This window comes from Solanum tuberosum, unplaced genomic scaffold, assembly GCF_000226075.1.
Source record: "Solanum tuberosum cultivar DM 1-3 516 R44 unplaced genomic scaffold, SolTub_3.0 scf00146, whole genome shotgun sequence".
NCBI lineage: Eukaryota > Viridiplantae > Streptophyta > Magnoliopsida > Solanales > Solanaceae > Solanum > Solanum tuberosum.
The window spans coordinates 936458-956062 of NW_006239076.1; positions in this window are offsets into that span (position 1 = coordinate 936458).

The following is a 19605-nucleotide window of genomic DNA, read 5'->3' on the forward strand; positions in this document are numbered from 1 at the left end:
GCCTTGACCTATTCCTGGTAAATCTATGAGATTTACGATGTGCCCTACGCTCATCTCTTTCTTCTCTAGTCCTTCTTCTAGATCTTCTTTTCTTATGATGAGATCTATGAGATTCTGATTTAGAAGTTTCTCGGTTGGTGCTTTTTGAAGCATCCGGTAAACCGAATTGAGTACAAAAATCTCCTAATTGAGACTTTTCTCTAAGCTTATCCATCTTAAGCTGTCTTGAGAGTTTTAACTCATTGCACAAATTTATGCCTTCTTGCGTACAAGCCCCAATAAGCTTTCCATAAGTAAAATCACTATAGGGAATAATTCCTTGAGGATTTCTAAGAGTCTTTTTTACTCTTTCTGCAAATAACGAAGGTAAGCCATCAATAAATTTGGCTTTCCAGAATTCTAAACCATTTTCGGGAAGTTCCATTACCCGACTTAAATAAGTGTCTTTATACCATCTAAACTCACCTAAATGTCTACATCTAAGACCATTTAGTAGAGATCTAATGGTTTCATATTGATTGGTAAATCTACCACTAAAATGTTCAAGAATAGTCAAAATTAGTGTATACACATCGTCTTCTCTATTTTGAACAAGGGCAAAGCCTAAATTATCAACTCCTTCATTTACTGCCTTAGCATTAATTACTGCTGCTCTCGCATCAGAGGGCATATAATTATCCCACCATCCTCTTAATTGACCGGTAAATTCTACAATAATCATCTTGCAAATGGTCTTGTCAGTGTTACTAACACTTTTGCAGATAGTAGCATACATAAGCATCCTATGAACCATAACTGCCTATCATTTAACCCATCGAGATTCCATTCATAAATCTCACTTCCACTATAAGAAGTGTTAGTTTGATTCCAATCTCTTTCCTCTATTAAAACATCTTGAGGAGTAGGCCAGGGATAATAATATGTTTGCATGCTAGGTTTTCTAGCATAAGCAGTATTACCACTATTCTTTTTTGGTTACCCATGAAGTTTATTAACTTCCATTTCCATTTGAGTTTTGAAATCAAAAGTGGCTTCCATCTCATCTGCAAAATCTTCAGCGAGACTAATTGGTTTCGCATTTGCACCAAATTGAGAAAACTTTTTATCAAGAAGGTTTTCAAGGTTGTGCAAAGCTCTAAGAATAAAATCCTGAATCTCAGGAGGCCATTGAATATGAACATCAGGCTGTTTTGACGAAGAAGCCTGTTCTGAAGCTTGTTTCACAGATTTCAGCTTATTATCAATTTGAACAATCAGATTAGACAGGCTATCTAATTTTTTGTCTAGAGAACAAATATGTTCACCAATTACTTTAACATATAGACCCAAATAATTATTTTGAGAAATAGGATGGTTAATTTCATTTATACTAACTGCGGCGACTTCATTATCAATAAATTTATGAAAAGCAGTAAAAGTAATACCAGTATCATTTGGTAAAATAAATGGAGCTTGAGGAGGATAAATGGATTGAATAATATTACCTGATTCATCTTCTAAGATCGTTCAAGAACGTTGATGAATAAGGCAAATAAGTGGTTATAAACCAAGGCACAAAGAGCATAATATGATTATGTAATGCACAAGTTTCATAAAACTCTTGAGAAATATTATTTAAATCTTCTTTACTATAAGTGTCAAAAACCAAGTTTTAAACCGGTTCCATTTTTCATTTAAAAATTCGTTTTGAATATATTTTCTTGCCAGTGAACCTGGACTAAAATCAATTTGATGTTCACTCATCATTAAGTATCATTAAGATTAAAATCCATCTCGGATACAGAAGGAATATCCTTATCAGAAACATCAGATGATTTATCATTCGTTTGAACAATATTTAACTGTTGATAAATTATGTAAAGAAGCAGCGCGATTTCTAGCTGGACCATAATAAGGTTCTATCGGAGAAATATGTTGAAAAGCTAGTCTTCTATCAGAAGCAAAAGAATGTCTACTATATGGAACACTTTTTTCATCAAACTGCATACAAATTTTTCCATCGGAATTTTGACTAATATGAGAATATTCAGAATTAGTGACAGCATCGATCATTTGCTCAGGGGGTATAACAGAATCTAAAATCCAAGTGGTAGAAAAATTAATTTCTTCCCATTTTTATAGGTCTTCTAGTAGTGACCTTAGATCTCGCGAAATTAGTTTCTACCAAAATAGTTTGATCAGATTTATCATATAACTTACATCTAGGATTCAAAGTAGCAAGTAATTTATAATAGATTCTAAACGACAAGCAAATTAATTCAGATCCAAGTGCATAGTTATAACCATGCGTTTTAACATTCAAAGTTAAAGCATCTAATATATTAGAATCAGTCAAAGATAACTGCAAATTGGGCTGAGCATTAAAATAAACTGGACCATAGGACACCGTAGATTCTATCGAACCCATCAAAGATTGACGAAAATTTAAATTCCTCACATCTTGTAGAGCAGCTAAGAAAGTCTCTAGTAACCCTTTGAGAATTAAAGGTTTAAAAGCAATTTGAACCATGCCAATATGCAAAAATTTGTATTGAGATTTATATAATTCAATATCACGCTTATTTAATAAACGAATAGTTTGTTCGGACGAGTTTAACACCAAAGATTGTTCAGTTGTTTTAATCAACTGTTTATTAGAAATCTTATCAAACCAACCATAATCATAAATGGTTTTTATATTAACTTTTGGAATAGTCCATTTGTTTAACAAATCAAGGTTTTGAGGTATATCTACCTCTTATAGTCGAGTACTTTTAATATCTTCTTGATCTATAAAAGATAGAATATATCTATGCCGAAATTATTCACATCAATTATATATATACAATGAAAGTTCCTAGGTTCTGATACCAACGCGGATAAGCTTTACACTTTTTTTTTACATATTTTTAATTTATACAATATGCAACTATAACTATACAAATAATTGAAGCAATATATATATATATATATATATAGAGAGAGAGAGAGATAGAGAGAGAGAGAGAAAGAAATGTATAATAACTTTTAAAGAAAGAAATATTTTTCATTTTTTCTCATATATATTTTTTTTATAACATCAAACAATAGCTTATTTTTTCATTACATTAATCACTCTAAAATGAGTCAACTAATAGAAACATTATAAATAAACGCATTTTCTTGTAGCAAATAAAATGTGCTAAGTGGCCAAGGAAGAGAAGGATACTTGTTCTGGGCGGACCCAACTCTTGTTTTGAGGCTCACTAAGTCACATGCAAATGATGCAAATAAGCGGAATCTTCTAGGGATAACCCTATCTATTTTCTAGTTTTACTAGGTTCAAACCCGAATAAGATAAGTATCTAGACCGGCTTACCTCAGTGGACAAATCGAGTCATGAGGACAACTAATTAGTAGCAGCGCTTTTCCGACTTCATTGTTGATCCAACCCCATCTAACATGTGTGACTAAAATCCTTCACTGAGTGTCAAGATACTCCAGCTTTATCTCAATAGAAGTAAGATGTATAACTGCATTCCTATAAATGTGTGTGAAGTGTTACTAGAAACTCAGAGTGGTTGAGCAAGAGAAGACAATTTAATACAATTCAATAATATAAAAGCGATAAATGAGTAGAGAGTAGCACATTAGGCCATCATACCCAATATATCCAAAAAAATAATAATAAACTCAAGTAAGAGCCAATATAATAAAAACTCAAATTTTAGTTATTTTCTAGCAGAGTCGCCAGAGATGTCACACCACTTTTCGCACATAAAAAAGAGTGTTTTCCAATATAAGTGACGGTATTGAATAAAGATGATTTTTTTTTCAGAGTCACCACTTGGATTTGAATTATGGTATTTCAAGTCACCTTTTTTGTTTAATCTCTAATCAAAATGAAATGACTCTTTATTTGGTCTGCAAACTATAAATTTTATTGATCGAGGGGAAGGTATTAGGCATCCCTCGAGTCCTGTGGTTATATCATGGTCTCTTTTATTAACTTATACTTATTTTAACTATCCTTTGGATATATTTTTATAGGCCATGATTTGCTCGCATTTTTTATTTATGGAACTTTTATTTGGTCTTGACCTACATACGTAACTGCATTCTTGGCCTTCACGATTAGAGACATAACTGTCTTATTTGCATCACACTTAATAACATTATTTTTGATAAGTCTCTACTTTAAATTAAGAAAAGTTAATTATATTAGAGGACAAGGGACGTCACCGCATCGTTGAGTTTATTTTAATGTCTCAAGAAAAGGATGTGTAACCACATTTTTAATTGAAACAATTTTTTCTAACGTGCCTAAAACTCATCTCGTATTAAAAATTCTCACTCTTATTTTTGTGAAATCTAGATGACAAATCTTTTTGTTCGATTATTATATTGTTTAGTGATATTTTTGAATTAAACTTCTCCTTCTATGCAAGGATTCAACTAACCTAAAATAGAATAAATTCAAGTTCAATAATATAACTTATTTTGTTTTTTTTAATTAGGTAATGACCCATTTATCTAAAAATACATAAATTCAAATAGACAATTGACATTAATATTAAGCTACAACAATGTCATAAAAATAGTGGCTTAGGCACAACAAAATTGAATAACAATAAAAAATAAAATCCTTACATAATAATATGATTTCATTCATCTTTTAGAGATTTGCACTAAGAAATAATAACATAAATAATAACTCAAGATCACTAATTATGTGAGTAGTTTATTTAATCTCACAAAGTAAACTCAATATGTCAATATTCATTTCAATCAAATTATGAATAGAACAAAACTATAAAAAAAAACATCACATAGTTAAATTAAATTTCATGAATAAATTAAAGAAATAAGATAAAACCTTAAATAAAGAGAATAAGTACCGAATTTCTTTTGACCGAACCTCGATTTAAACGCCCATAAATTTTTTATAGGTTGTTTGTGATGTTATATGTGTTGTGTTTAGATAAAGTAGCAATGAAAAAGCAAGAAAATATGTGAATGTATTGGTGAATTTTTTGAAAGAAAAGAAAACTAAAAAATAAAATGATTTCATTTTTTTTGTGCCGAGCATGTGTGTGTTTTTTGTCGATTCTCCCCCCCTTTTTGTGTGCATGTTGCTTTATAGGAGCATGTAGTAAGTAGGAAACAGGAGGAGTTGTGGATGTTGATGTACGTGTGTGTGTTGTGCAGAAAATGGAGGGAAGTGTTATGAAAACTGGGTAGTGTAACTGGGTGAAATGGGGGGGGGTGGTGTTTATGAGGGAGTGGGGTGGAGTGGAGGGTGGGTGTGTTAAGTTTTTTATAATATAATATAATATTAATTAATTATTTTTTAAACTAACAAAAATTGAGTAGCTAATCATATATTATAAATAAGAAATACTAGCTTATTTATTAAACTCAAATAGAAATGATTTTTTTTTTAATTTTCAAATCTTTTAAAATAAACTTACTAAAATAATACAAAATTTTACGAAGCACTAGATTGCCATTGCTCTCAAGGAAATACTTCCTAGAAAATTTTGATGCTATGGACTTCCGATGATATGGGTAAGTAAATTGATTTTGACATAGTGCAAAATGGAATAAAGAAAGATTAGAGTATTGCAAAGTTCATAAAGATAAGAGCTTGTTGTTTACCAGATTGAATGGTGTAGAGACATATGATGGTTAAATAAAAGATAAAATGAACAGATTCCTAGATTTAAACTCTCTTTGTCTATTACCCTCTTGTTCTGATAAAAAACACTCTTGGATTGTTATTTGTAAATTCTGCAGTATTCATTGCTTTTTTCAAACAAAAAATTAAGATAATTGTGTTAATAAATGAATTTAAGTCATACAACAACCATGTAAAGGTTCTTTTTACCATTTCTACAAAGCTACTTATTACCACAAAGATTTATGATCTAATAAATGACTTGATTGTGTAATTAGCTTTACAATGTCAATCATAAAACTAAACTCATAATACTAAATTATCATGCAACAAAATTGAATTTCAATTCAGGTCATGGTCAATAAAATCCTCACTTAGTCCCTCTCATGTATGAAGGTGAAACTACATCCTCTTCGTGTCTTTTCCTTTTGATAGACTGTCCATTAGAATGACAAATCACTTTTTTTGTGCATGATCTGTTTAATGATAATGAAAGGTATGTATACTATATAGATATTCAATTTCTGGTGTACTCAAATCAAATATAGTGACATTAAAATGAGAAAGAGCATTGTATCCGATCATCAAAAAGTGCCCACGACTTATTGAGTAGCAGCCACAGAATTCCTTCCATCCTTTGGCTATCCAAATTTGGGGTTGAGAATGTTGCACTTCTCCACTGGAAACCTCAAGATATATAGAATTTAACGTGTTCTTGAAACATCTACTAGAATCCTCTTCTTGTGTACAACGGAAATCTGAACTTAGTTTCATAAATTTTGAAATAAAAAAATACTAAAATATAGTACCAATTAATCCTCATTACTAACTACTAAATGTATTCTCTTGTAATGAACCGTAAAGTCATTTCTTGAAAATTTTGAATATTCGTTTAACTTGAGTTAATTAATTGGTAGGTAATTGTAGATAATTGACTTAATCAATAGTTAACGGAATAAAGTGATCATTTAATAATACCCTATACCACTTGGTCATGGGTTAAAGTGAATTAAATTATTTGGGGTTTAATATATGGGTCATAACTGAAAAAGGAAAAGAAGAGACGTGCGACTATCGAAAGAAGGAGAGAACTGACGACAGAGAAAACAAAACGAAGGAAAAATGAGTGAAGCGGTAATTTAATCAAGTTTTTTCCTTTCAATGATTATTATATATTTGGATGATTTGATTATTGATAATTTAAAGCGAATTGTTGGAACATTAAAAAAAGGTAAAAAGTCAATATTTTTCATTAATGGGTTGAACAAAAAGATAAAGTGAATGGAAAATTGTAGTTGTTCAACGTGGGTCACTGGAAAAAATAGAATTGTGGGATTAATTTTACTGGATAATTAGCATGTGATGATTGCTATGTTATGTGTGGTTAATGTTTAGGAATTAAGCTTGGTATACAATGAGGGTGTATTAATTTTTTGGTTCGGAGGTCACGTTCATTGAGTGGAGATTTGAAATTTGGCTTAATTTCGTATTATTATCATATTATAATTTAAGTTTTGATATATTGGTATATAAAATTAAATATTAGGTATATTGATTGATATGAATATCATCAAATTTATGATATTTGGAGGAAATTAGACCTAACCCTAGGCTTGAAATTTAGGAGGATGATATGTAACGTATTGGCTGGCATCAAGAATTAGGAACTGTATTATAGTAATGTGGGTGTGGTGAAATTAGAAGTCTTATCGCGATTATTTTCGTGAATAAATTGTATTGATTTCGAAGCTCAGCGAAAATGGAATGCTCAAACCCCGAAGTGATTGTTCGATTGTTTGAGACAAGTGGATTTCTAAACCCTTGTTAAATGCATAAAATCGTATATTTCCTTGTGGTATGTGTTGGCGATTAATGAGACTTGGTGATGGTTTGACTTGTCCATGTTGAATAATTTTAATGATGGAAAAAGGGTAATAAAAAGCTATGCGATTAATTATTGGTGTGTGATGTGTTGAGAATGGTTTGAAAATATTATTGATTCATTATTGATGTTGTATAACGATTGTATTGATGTGAATTGTACGTTGTTATGGAAATGGTCATCTCCTCATTATTTGTGTGAATATGTCATTTGCATTAGCTCTGATACCATTTTGTCACAACCCAAAAATAGATGTTATGACACTTGTCTTATCCCACCAAGACAAGTCAGCTTAATACCCAACTATTTCGATAAAGTTCAGAAATAAAATAAAAATACAAGTCCAATAACAATTACTAACATGAATAACAAGTCAACTTAACTAAATTTTCAAAACCTGGTTGTCACGTGCACAAGTATCTAATGTAAATATTAGAATTGAAATAAAATACGCAAGTCTCAAATGACATTGACTCTTAAGTAAAACAAAATCATAATTAGGAGTAAGAATGTTCGCTGAGAAGACAAACAATTACCTCATAAATCTCCACAGAAAACCTCGGAAAGGAAGAGAATAAAAGGTATCACGAAGATTCGGGCTACTATTTCATAACTAACTACTAAAACAAAAATTGCCATAGTAATCTAATTAAGCCAACTAGAACCTATGTTGCTCACTCAAATTCTTCGAAATGCACTACTTTTGGAGCATTTGACATGCACTCATCAATATTTTTGAAGAGTCCGATCAATATAGACTACAAGTAGAATAGATTAAGATACACAAATACAAATTCATTGTCCTATTTCAAAAGATCTAGGCAGCATATGTTTGAAAATTAAATAATGAAATTACAATCATCAACAATAAATATTTAACTAACTTGATCATTCATACCAGTAGTGAAGCTTTCATTAAAATTTACACCTAAAATTAGCCGTGAATTCCCATGACTCATACAAAACTATAAGCCCAAATTTTTCATTTACTTTTATTATATTTTTAACTATATACACCACTATATATCTAATTTGGTTCCACAGAGACATAAATAAATAAATTTTACAACATAAATCAAAAGGAGAAAGGGGGAGAAATTTATTGTACATACTCGACGGGTGTATTATAATCTTGTAGAACTTTGGCTGCACAAAAATATTGCTTTTAATAGAATTTTCAAGGGTAAATCATTCATCAATTTGCTGGCGGATCTTGCTAATAGCCATGTTTGTTTTTGTCAATCAAGCTTCACAATGATATAATAATATTGTAGAACCAACAGTGTCATGTCTTGCTTCACTCTGTAGAACTGGTATGTAAATAAACAATCATTTCTCCATATGCTGACACTTTTCTTTTAGTTATTTATAAAAAAAAGAATTACTACTTTCTCGAAAAAAATTACAATGCTAAAGACACGATCAACAATAGTTATGTGAGGCTCAATTATTTTTTTTACACTTAACAGTGGACCAATTTTTTTAAAACTTTTTTACCAATCTTCTTCAACTCACTCTTCTTTTCTTTCATATTCTTATTCTTTTTACTCCTAAAAAATATCAACTCTCAACTATATAATTAAATAATTGATGTAATTAATAAAAATATTAATAAATATGTTTTTTCAAAATAACTGAAAATGTTCTTATGACTTAATATTAAAAACAATCTTATTATTCAATATTTTTAATAATATCAAATTAACTAAAAATATCCGGTGTCTTCTTAATTATTAGCATTTTTCAAAAATCAAACCAATTTAACTTTGTTATTCTACATATCTTTTTCATTTGTTTTAATTCATATATGTGCAATCTTTTTCTTAATATAGACTATTAGTTATTTTTTTCAAACCATTAGTTACAATTATTTAAAATACTTAATAGAAAAACGCTTATAAAAACTAAAATCTCAGTGCCTTCACCATGTTCTTCTGAATAATTCAAGCCAATATAACCTTAATGAAACAATAAGAAAATTACTAGTACAACAAAAGTTGTATACTCCAGACTATCTTATAAGAGAGAATTCAACTTTATCGCCTTAAATTTTTGAGTTGAGACCATATGAACCTCCTGTATGACGGTTTAATTTCTTGGTATGGACTACTTTGGGCTGAGAGCATGAAACAAAATTATCAGTTTTGATAACCTTACTTTTACTATCAAAACTCTGTGCACTTTTGCGACTATATTGTGCATTAGAGTGCTCCCAACTACACGAAATATTATGACATCTACAAAGAGTTGGCTCTTAAGCACTTCAAATACACAAACATCACCAACTTTTAACTTATTTTCTTGCACGAACGCCTTCCAACCAGAATAAACTATAGCCTTTTCTGTTCCAATACTGCATTTGACAAACCAAGATCCACTTCCTGGATTATGAAGCACTAGATTGCCATCATTCTTAAGGAAATACTTCTTAGAAAATTTTGACGCTATGGACTTTCGAAGAGATGGCTAAGTAAACTGATTTTGACATAGTGCAAAATGGAATAAAGAAAGATTAGAGTACTGCAAAGTTTATAAAGAAAAGAGCTTGTGGCTTACCAGATTGAATAGGTAGAGACATATGATTGTTGCATTAAAGATAAAATGTACAGTTTCCTAGATTTAAACTCTCTTTGTCTATTACCGTCTTGTTCTGATCATAAACACTCTTGGATTGTTGTTTGTAAATCCTGCAGTCTTCATTGCTTTCTTCAAACAAAAATTAAGATCATTGTGTTAATAAATGAATTTAAGTCATATACAACAACAATGTAAAGTTTCTTTTTACCATTTCTACAAAGCTACTTATTACCACAAAGATTTATGATCTAGGAAGTGACTTGATTGTGTAATTAGTTTTACAATATCAATCATAAAACTTAAACTCATAATACTAAATTATCATGTAAACAAATTGAATTTCAATTCAGGTCATGGTCAATAAGATCCTCACTTAGTCCCTCTCGTGTGTAAGAAGGTGAAGCTACATCCTCTTCGTGTCTTTTCCTTTTGCTGGACTGTCCATTAGAATGACAGATCACTTTTTTGGTGCATGGTGTTTTTCATGACAATGGAAGATACGTGTACTATACAGATATTCGATTTCTGGTGCACTCAAATCAAATATAGTGACATTAAAATGAGAATGAGAATTGTATCCGATCATCAAAAAGTGCCCACGACTTATTGAATAACAGTCACAGAAATCCTTCCATCCTTTGGCTAGCCAAATTTGGGGTTGAGAATGTTGAACTTATCCACTAGAAACCTCAAGATACATAGGGTTTAACATGTTCTTGAAACATCTTCTGGAATACACTACATGTGTGCAAAGGAAATCTGGACTCAGTTTCATAAATCTCGAAATCAAAGACACTAAAATATAGTATCAATTAATCCTCATAACTAACTACTAAATGTATTCTTTGTTCTTTCATAACTAACTTCTAAAACAAAAATGCCCATAGTAATCTAACTAAGCAAACTAGAACCTATGTTGCTCACTCAAATTCTTCAAAATGCACTACTTTTGGACCATTTGACATGCATTGATCAACATTTTTGAAGAGTCTGAGCAATATAAACTACAAGTAGAATAGATTAAGAGACACAAATACAAATTCATTGTCCTATTTCAAAAGTGTCACGACCCAGGGGTACCCCCTAGATGTAACAAGGCATATAGAACCCCGAAGGAATTCATACAAGACACTTAGCATATCGTAACATATAATAATAGAAAAGTACAGAAATTTAAAACATTTTTCCAATACAATCAAAGTTCCATAAGAAGAAGCGAAAGTCTTACATTTGTCTCAAATAATCTAAAACATGAATAGTCTTGGGACACAGCCCATACAATAGTTCTAACATAAAAGGAAAGGGTGATAAAGTCCTTAATGCTATGAGGACTTACCAAAACTTCTCTTCTTGATCTACTATGAACCTAGCCACGGAGATGGAAGTTAATATCGCCGCCGAACCTTACATTTGATAATAATGTAGGCAAGAGTCTGTGTTAGTACAATAATGTACTAAATATGATGGCTTGCACAAATCATCAACATAAGCATGTCAAAGGCATTAGTCAACATAATTCATATATCATAATCATAAGAGACATCAACATAAGGCATAAGCTATAGGCAGAAGAGATAATAATATAAATCATAAGCATAAGAGGTAACAACATAGTCATAGACATAATCAATGCATCTAGATCAACATAATATAAGAGGAACACTTCATAAGTAACCTCAAAGCATGCTTGTGCAATGCATGGATAAGACCCGATAAATATCCCCCATGCTAAGCAAACCAATTTAGGCCCTCGTTCACATTCATCATCTTTGATCTCATCCTTAGCTTATTTCTCATAGACAAGGGAACATTTACCTCTAGTCAAACATATCAAGGAAAGCAACTATCATACAAGTAAACCCCATATCAAAACATACTTACAATACTTCCACGAAGTAACCTTACTTCATTATTAAACTTGACATTGTGGGAATTAGCCTTAACCGACATGAGATCATGTGAGCTATAACATGATCACCCGGTGTTACCCACACCGAAAAGGGTTGTCCCACCTACCTAAGGTAGGACCATGATTTGTTAGCTTAGGTGGATCCATTAGCTAAATAACCTACGGGGGCACGTACTTTATGGGATAAGGAGATTGCTACTAGAAACCCGAACTCAACTGGCGTAAAATGTCTCCATATCATGAGATATACTTGGGAACCCGGACTCAACTGACGTAAAAGGATCCCATTTACAAGCCGAACTCAACTAACGTAAAAGCTTCCATCTCATATTCAATATCCACTCGATGCTAAGCATAATTCCCACAAAATACTTAGTCAGTCTTACTTAATTCATGTTTCATGGAAGGATGTCCTTGACAACCAATCCATGTTAGTTCATTAGGATAGCTCTTGAATCATGGCTCATAAAACTTTTCACATCATGGCCACATGTAAGTATTAGATTCAATTAGGTGAGAAAGACTTTCAACCTAGAATCTTCATTATGTGAGAAAACCTTTCACATTTTGTTCATTATGAGTTGATGAGAATAAAATTTCAATCAGCCCACAACAACAACATATTCATTAACATTTCACTCTCAAAGTGTACTCATAGCATTTACATAGATTTCATGAAAACATCTATAATCTCATACTTTGCCCTTTCAAGGTTCAAAGTCACTTTCAATTAACACATCTAGAATCTAAGCATTAGACATGGATTTCATAATGACATGTATACCTTCACAATATAGGTCATGTGGGTAAATCCTTCCACTACAATCCTATCCACCATTCATCAAACACGTAAGCTTCACTCTCAAAGCCTTAACATTTATAGTTCATCATATTACCTTTACTCTCAAAGACCTAGCAATTAACATTCATAATTACAAGCCTTACCCTCAAAGAATTACTTCTCACAATAATCACATATGCCTAGATCTCAAGACATTCTAATCACATGCTTCATTCTTAAGCAATTTTAATCATATAGGTTCAATCTCAAGCATTACTACATCATAATTCATCATGCATACTTGATCTTAGTCAATTCATGTCTATGTGCTTTATTCTTAAGAAATTCATGTCCATGTGCTTCCATCTTAAGAAAATATATAATGCAATTCATCAATCCTAGAAGATCACATCTAATCCCTCAATTTCCTCTTTCATGGCATAAACCCAACTATATCAAATTCACTCTAGAATCATAGGTTAAGCACACATACATCTATAAACATACTAAAAACATGTAATTCCATCATAAACAATCAAAATCCACTCTATTGGATCATAACCGATAACATTAGAAGAAACCCTAGTTTGACTTGAGGAATTCTTCTTCTAAATTAGGGAAAACATGGGGATTTCATAGATGAAAGGAATCCATGAATGAATAAGCCATCATACCTTGATTAAAAAGCCTACCAAGCTTGAAACAATGGAGACTTGGCTTGACCTAGTTTGATTCCCCTTGTTCTTCTTCTTGAGAGAGAATATTTAAAAGAGAATTGGGTTTCTTTTCGGGGTTTAGAAATAATGACTTAGAATCAATTAATTTCGGGGTCTAAAGTCTTTATATAGGTGGTCTAAATTAGGCTAAAATGACACCACTTAATATTAATTAAAACTGGAAAGACCCAAAATATCCCTAAGCTTAACCACCAAAACTACTCCCAAGTCACCATCCACGAGACCACACTAACGGACCATGGTTGGACTCATAACCCGTGCTAGTGAACCGTGGTTTGGGTTCTGGGAGTATGAATTTTGGGCTTTGACCTACGACTCCACCCACGTGGCATGGACTCACCCACGGGGTGTGGGTCCTGTTGTGGTTCACTATTTTTAGGCCATTTCCTGACGTCTTCCTCAAGGGCCCATGGTTGGTCCTTGAGGGGTAGTACCTTGACGTTCTAACATGAAATCCTCTATTTTTAAGTACGGGGAGTTACATTCACGACTCTAACCCTCACGTTAAGCTCTAGTTTATCCTACTGATTTCCAGAGTGTTACAATATCTCCCCCTTGGGAACATTCGTCCTCGAATGACGATCTAGACACCTTATGAAAGTAAACACTCAAGACTAGCATCCCATCATGCATGCAACATCAACTATAATGCACAATTCAAGGAAGGAAACATCAATTCCAACTCAAACATAATCAATGCATCATAAAGAAGTAGGAACTACATCTAACAACCCATTATGCATGAAATTTCAACATTTCTTATGTTCTTAGGAGGAACTACCTTCTCCTAGCTTTAATGAATACTGAACAATTATCGTGGAGTTTAAATGCATTTTACTCTAAAAAAAACATATCAAAAGCATGTTCATCGATTCATCTCATGAAGTCAAATAGGCAACTTATACTCAATGCACAACAACATGAGGAAATCAAGCATGGAAACTCATTTTCTTTCGAAAGCACAAGCTTTTCATGAACATGCACCACACAAGGAAATCATGGAAACATCTAAAACACACATGACTTCACATAAAGAACAAACCATGAGGAACTCATCATCTTAATGCTTAAAGAGGAATACAAGGGAGCGAGATGAGGATATCGAGACATCTTATTGGCCCTCGTCCTCCCAAGTAGCACCCTCAACCAAAATCCTCACTAAAAAATCACTCCTTAACACTTTCATGGTAGCAATTTCCTCGTTTCTTATATTTCTTAACTTGCCGATCTAAGATCCCAATCGGTACTTCTAAATTAGAGAGATTCTCATTAACTCCTAACTCTTATAAGGGATATATGGATGTCGAATATCCAACACCTTTATCATGGAGACATGGAAACCTGGATGCACCTCTGTCAACTCTTAGGCAACTCTAGCTCATAAGCACCCTTACCAACACATCTTAAGATCTCACATGGGTTTACAAAATAGGGACTAAACTTTCCCAAACTCATTACACCTCTCAAGGTGAGAATTTATAGCAGCCCAAATCATGAACTTTAAAAACACTCATCAACCTTGCTATGTAAGCACACCATCTCCCCCTTGGGAGTAAGCCTAGGTGGACTTTCTAAGCACCTTCTCTTTGAATTCTAAGATCGGAACAAGTTATCACTAATATTTTATATCCATCACACAAGATAATTCTAAACCATGGGGAATAACACTTCTACCCCTTTTTAGAGGAGCCTACTCACTCAATACATCTAGGTATTACTTAAACACCCTATTCGTCAAATCTATCAACATACCTCCAAAGCTCATCATGACTAAGTCGGGTCCTACCATCAAATAAACATAACCATAATGCAACCCATTCATACCAAAGACAACATCAAAGTCTATCATATCAAGTTTATCAAGTCACAAAAGACAAGAAACACCAAAATTTAACTAAGCATAAAACACATACCGAGAGCAACATTCGGAGGACTCTCTTGTTCACCTCTAGCTTGGAGGGCATAGAACCTAATTTGCTTTGGAGCACCCATACCCGAATCACTAAGAGAAACTTGCTTACCCTCTCTTTCTCTAGCGGTAAGTACCAGGTAATCTCTCATTTTGTGACCACTCTTACCACAACCATAACAACCATCCATGTCGGCTAGGCATCTACCATAGTGCTTCCTTCCACACTTAGTGCAAGTACGCTTAGGCAACAACGATTTACTATTGCTCCCTCTTTTAGGCTTAGGTTTAGACACCCTCTCTTGTCTAAATCTTGGGGAAATCCTAGAAGGACCTTGTTCGGAGATCCTTTGTTGACGTCTAGGACGACCATGTACATCGGACTCCACATGATAGGAATCACCATCATCATTTGTAGACCTCTTTTTCTCCCTATCTCTCTCTTATAGTTTCTCCTTCTTAATTTGTTGAGCATAAATCATAAGGCGAAAAATATTCATATCATGATCAATCATGGACGTACGACATTCTTACACTACTAAATCGGACACTCCCAACATAAACTTACTCATCCTCGACCTAGAGTCGGCCACCAAAGATGGAGCATACTTAGACAATTGGGTGAACCTCAATACATATTCGTTATCACTCATATTACCTTGTATAAGGTTAATGAACTCAAGCACTAAAGATTCTCTCATCTCTAGAGGGAAGAACCTATCTATAAAAACACTCTTGAACCTTTCCCACTTTATGAGACCCATTCCTACCGATATAGCCTCTTTCCATTGATTAAACCAAACTTGAGCAACCCCTTTGAGTTGGTAAGAAGCCAAATCCTCCTTCTCTACCGGAGTCACTCCCACAAAGTCAAACACCTTAGAGACCTCATCTATAAACTCTTGAGGATCTTCCTCCATCTTTGACCCATAAAATTCCAGAGTTTCTATCCCACCATGAGTCAATATTTGAAAACCAAACCTAAACTTCTCATTTGATACTTTCTCTTCCAAAGGATCATTCAGAGTTTGAGGAGGAGCTTGGGAAGGAAATTCTTGATCCTTATTGTCTTCCTCCTCATTCCTTCTAATGTTAGCCCTTGTAGTAGTCAAATCCTGAAAACCATCAGGCATAGATTAGGAGAAAGACCTAATAGAATTAAACTCTATGACACAACTTAGAGAATGAAGAAGTGAAGTTTCCTAATCATCTAATATCCTCTCATTCATAAATGTGGCACACTTCACACTTATGAAAAAGACTCTACTAGACGTGGTTTCAGACATCCTAGATACATTCTACACCTTATGCTCTGATTACCAAGTTTGTCATGACCCAAGGGTACCCCTAGATGTAAGAAGACGTATACAAGCCACTTAGCATATCATAACATAAGATAATAGAAAAGTGCAAAAATTTAAAATATTTTTCCAATACAATAAAAGTTCCATAAAAAGAAGCGGAAGTCTTAAACTTGTCTCAAACCATCTAAAACATGAATAATCTTGGGACACATCCCATTCAATAATTCTAAAATAAAAGGAAGGCATAAAAAGAAAGGGTGATCATGTCCTCGATGCTATGAGGACTCACTAAAACTTCTCTTCTTGATCTACTATGAACCTAGCCACGGGGATGGAAGTCAATATCACCGAACCCTATATTTGATAAGAATGTAGGAAAGAGTATGCGTTAGTACAATAATGTACTAAATATGATGGCTAGCATAAATCATCAACATAAGTATGTCAAAGGCATTAGTCAACATAAGACATATATCATAATCATAAGAAACAACAACATAAGGCATGAGCTATAGGAATAAGACACAATAATATAAATCATAAGCATAAGAGGTAACAACATAGTCATAGACATAATCAATGCATCTAGATCAACATAATATAAGAGAAACACTTCATAAGTAACCTTAAAGCATGCTTGTGAAATGCATGGGTAAGACCCTATAAATCTCCCCCATGCTAAGCAAACCAATTTAGGCCCTCATTCACGTTCATCATCTTTGACCTCTGTAACGACCCTAACTGTTGTTATTTAGGAAAAGCAAATTTCAGGAAAATACTGGGGCTAGTGTCCCGCTAGGGTGGGCCAGATACCACTAGGGCGGCAGCACCACAACGGGATAAGTAACCACCAGAGTGGGGTAGGCGAGAAAAATGTAAATAACGTGAAATCCTATATTCCCCTTCTTCCAAAAACACCCAAAAGAGGCAAGGAACACCCTCGAAACCCTCCAAAAGCTTCTCTAGAATGGGGAAAGAAGGAGGAAGAGATTGCTAGTGTAAGGAGATCGAAACCTTGTAGATTCTTGGTCAAATTCACCATCTTGTCATCCGCAAAACCAAAATTTGAACTATAATTCCGTGCAACAGCTTGGCGCCCAAGTAGGCTAGGTTTATTAATTGAGTAGTTATAAATATGTGCCCACTGCGTAGTATAATGATAATCAATGGTAGGATTTATGCGTAGGCCTACGTGCACCAAATAAAAGATTATTAAATCATATGAAGAAGCCTTAGATGATGAACTAGGGCTAGGTATGGTCGAGTTATTGTTTTAGTGATATATGTTGATGAATACTTCATTGTGATGGTTGTGATTTCATGTTGTTTTATATATGTTGTTCTTGCTTCATTATGATGCATGTATGTATGCGGATGTCGCATTATTGATCACACAAATCGTAAACAAGGATGGATGAATAACTGAATGCCATGAATCATGACTTGAATGTATGATTATGAGAATATGCTTGTGATTATGCCTGTGGCTTGTTGAATGGATCGAATGTTGCTTTTCGACACACTAACTGGGATCAATTTCCACGTACCAGCATAAACATTGGATCGGTTGCCACGTATCGATATAAATATTGGAACGGGTGTCATGATCTGACACGATAACTTAGAACAGGTATTACGTACCGGTACACTAACAGTTTGGGTGTGGGTTCCATGAGAGGACCATTGACTTGATATAACTGTGTAATGTTAGAATTGTGAAATTGATTGTTATTTTTTCTACTTTGTTGATTTAACTTTTTATGTATCTCATTGTTGAATGAACCGGGAAGTGCAAGCTTAAACCGGAGGGTGGTACAGTATGTGGAAAGGGTTCAAGGGTTGTAATGTTTGAGAGAAAGGGTTGTTCGTGTGTTGCAAGGGTGAGAAGTGGGGGTATTGTACGTGATGGAAATACTTAGGTAGATCCCACCGTGGAAGATAGGGATTAGTGGTTAGTAGTGGGGAATCCTTGATATGATGTGTCATGTGGCAATGACTGGGTAAGATGAAGAGAAGGCAATGGTATGTCATGGGTGGTTAGTCGGAATATTGGTAGTTGTAAATGTGGATTCTTTTATGAATTAGAATGGTTAGGCTATGATCAAGAACCTAGTAAGTAGGTGGTTACTAGTAAGGGTACTAGTGTATTTTTGAGGTATTCGAGAGAGGGTAAAGGTGGAGAAGCGAGTGGTTTTAATGCATGTTCTTGCTAGTTGAATTCTTATATTATGCGGTGGGCTTCGGGTTGACCGATGATGCCTACCAGTATGTGTGGGTTTGTACTGATACTACTCTTGCTATGCCTTTTTGGCATAGTCTGGATGTAAGGTCGGTGGTGTTTCATTAGGTGAAGACGAAGAAAATCTCCAGTAGCTTCTATTTTTCTTTCTGCATGGTTGGAGCTGTGTCTTTTCATTATTATGTCTTGCTTTGTACTCTTAGTAGCTCTTGTATCTATTTAGACTAGATCCCTGGGGTGTTAATTACTTTACAAGTGTTAACTCTGAGTCGTTATAAAACTTTTGTTTTATTAAGAAATTACATGAATTTCCTTTATTCGTCAGTTTTCTTAATATTTTGCATGTTTGACTAATGGGATATGAGGGTTCTCCTACTTAGGTGTTAGTATGTAGGTGCCCGCACGGTCCGGTGGGTTGGGTCGTGACAAATTGGTATCGGAGCCCAGGTTACCAGTCTCCCAGTACAAGAGCAAAATGTGGACTAAACTTTTGCGGATAGGTGTGTTGACGTCCACATCTAATCTTCAGGAAGCTAGGAAGCATTCCAGGAAGTTGTTCCACCTTTTTCTCTCCTTTCGTGTGAGTGTCGCTTGTGGTATGAGTTGAATCCAATTGGTATCTCCCGATACCA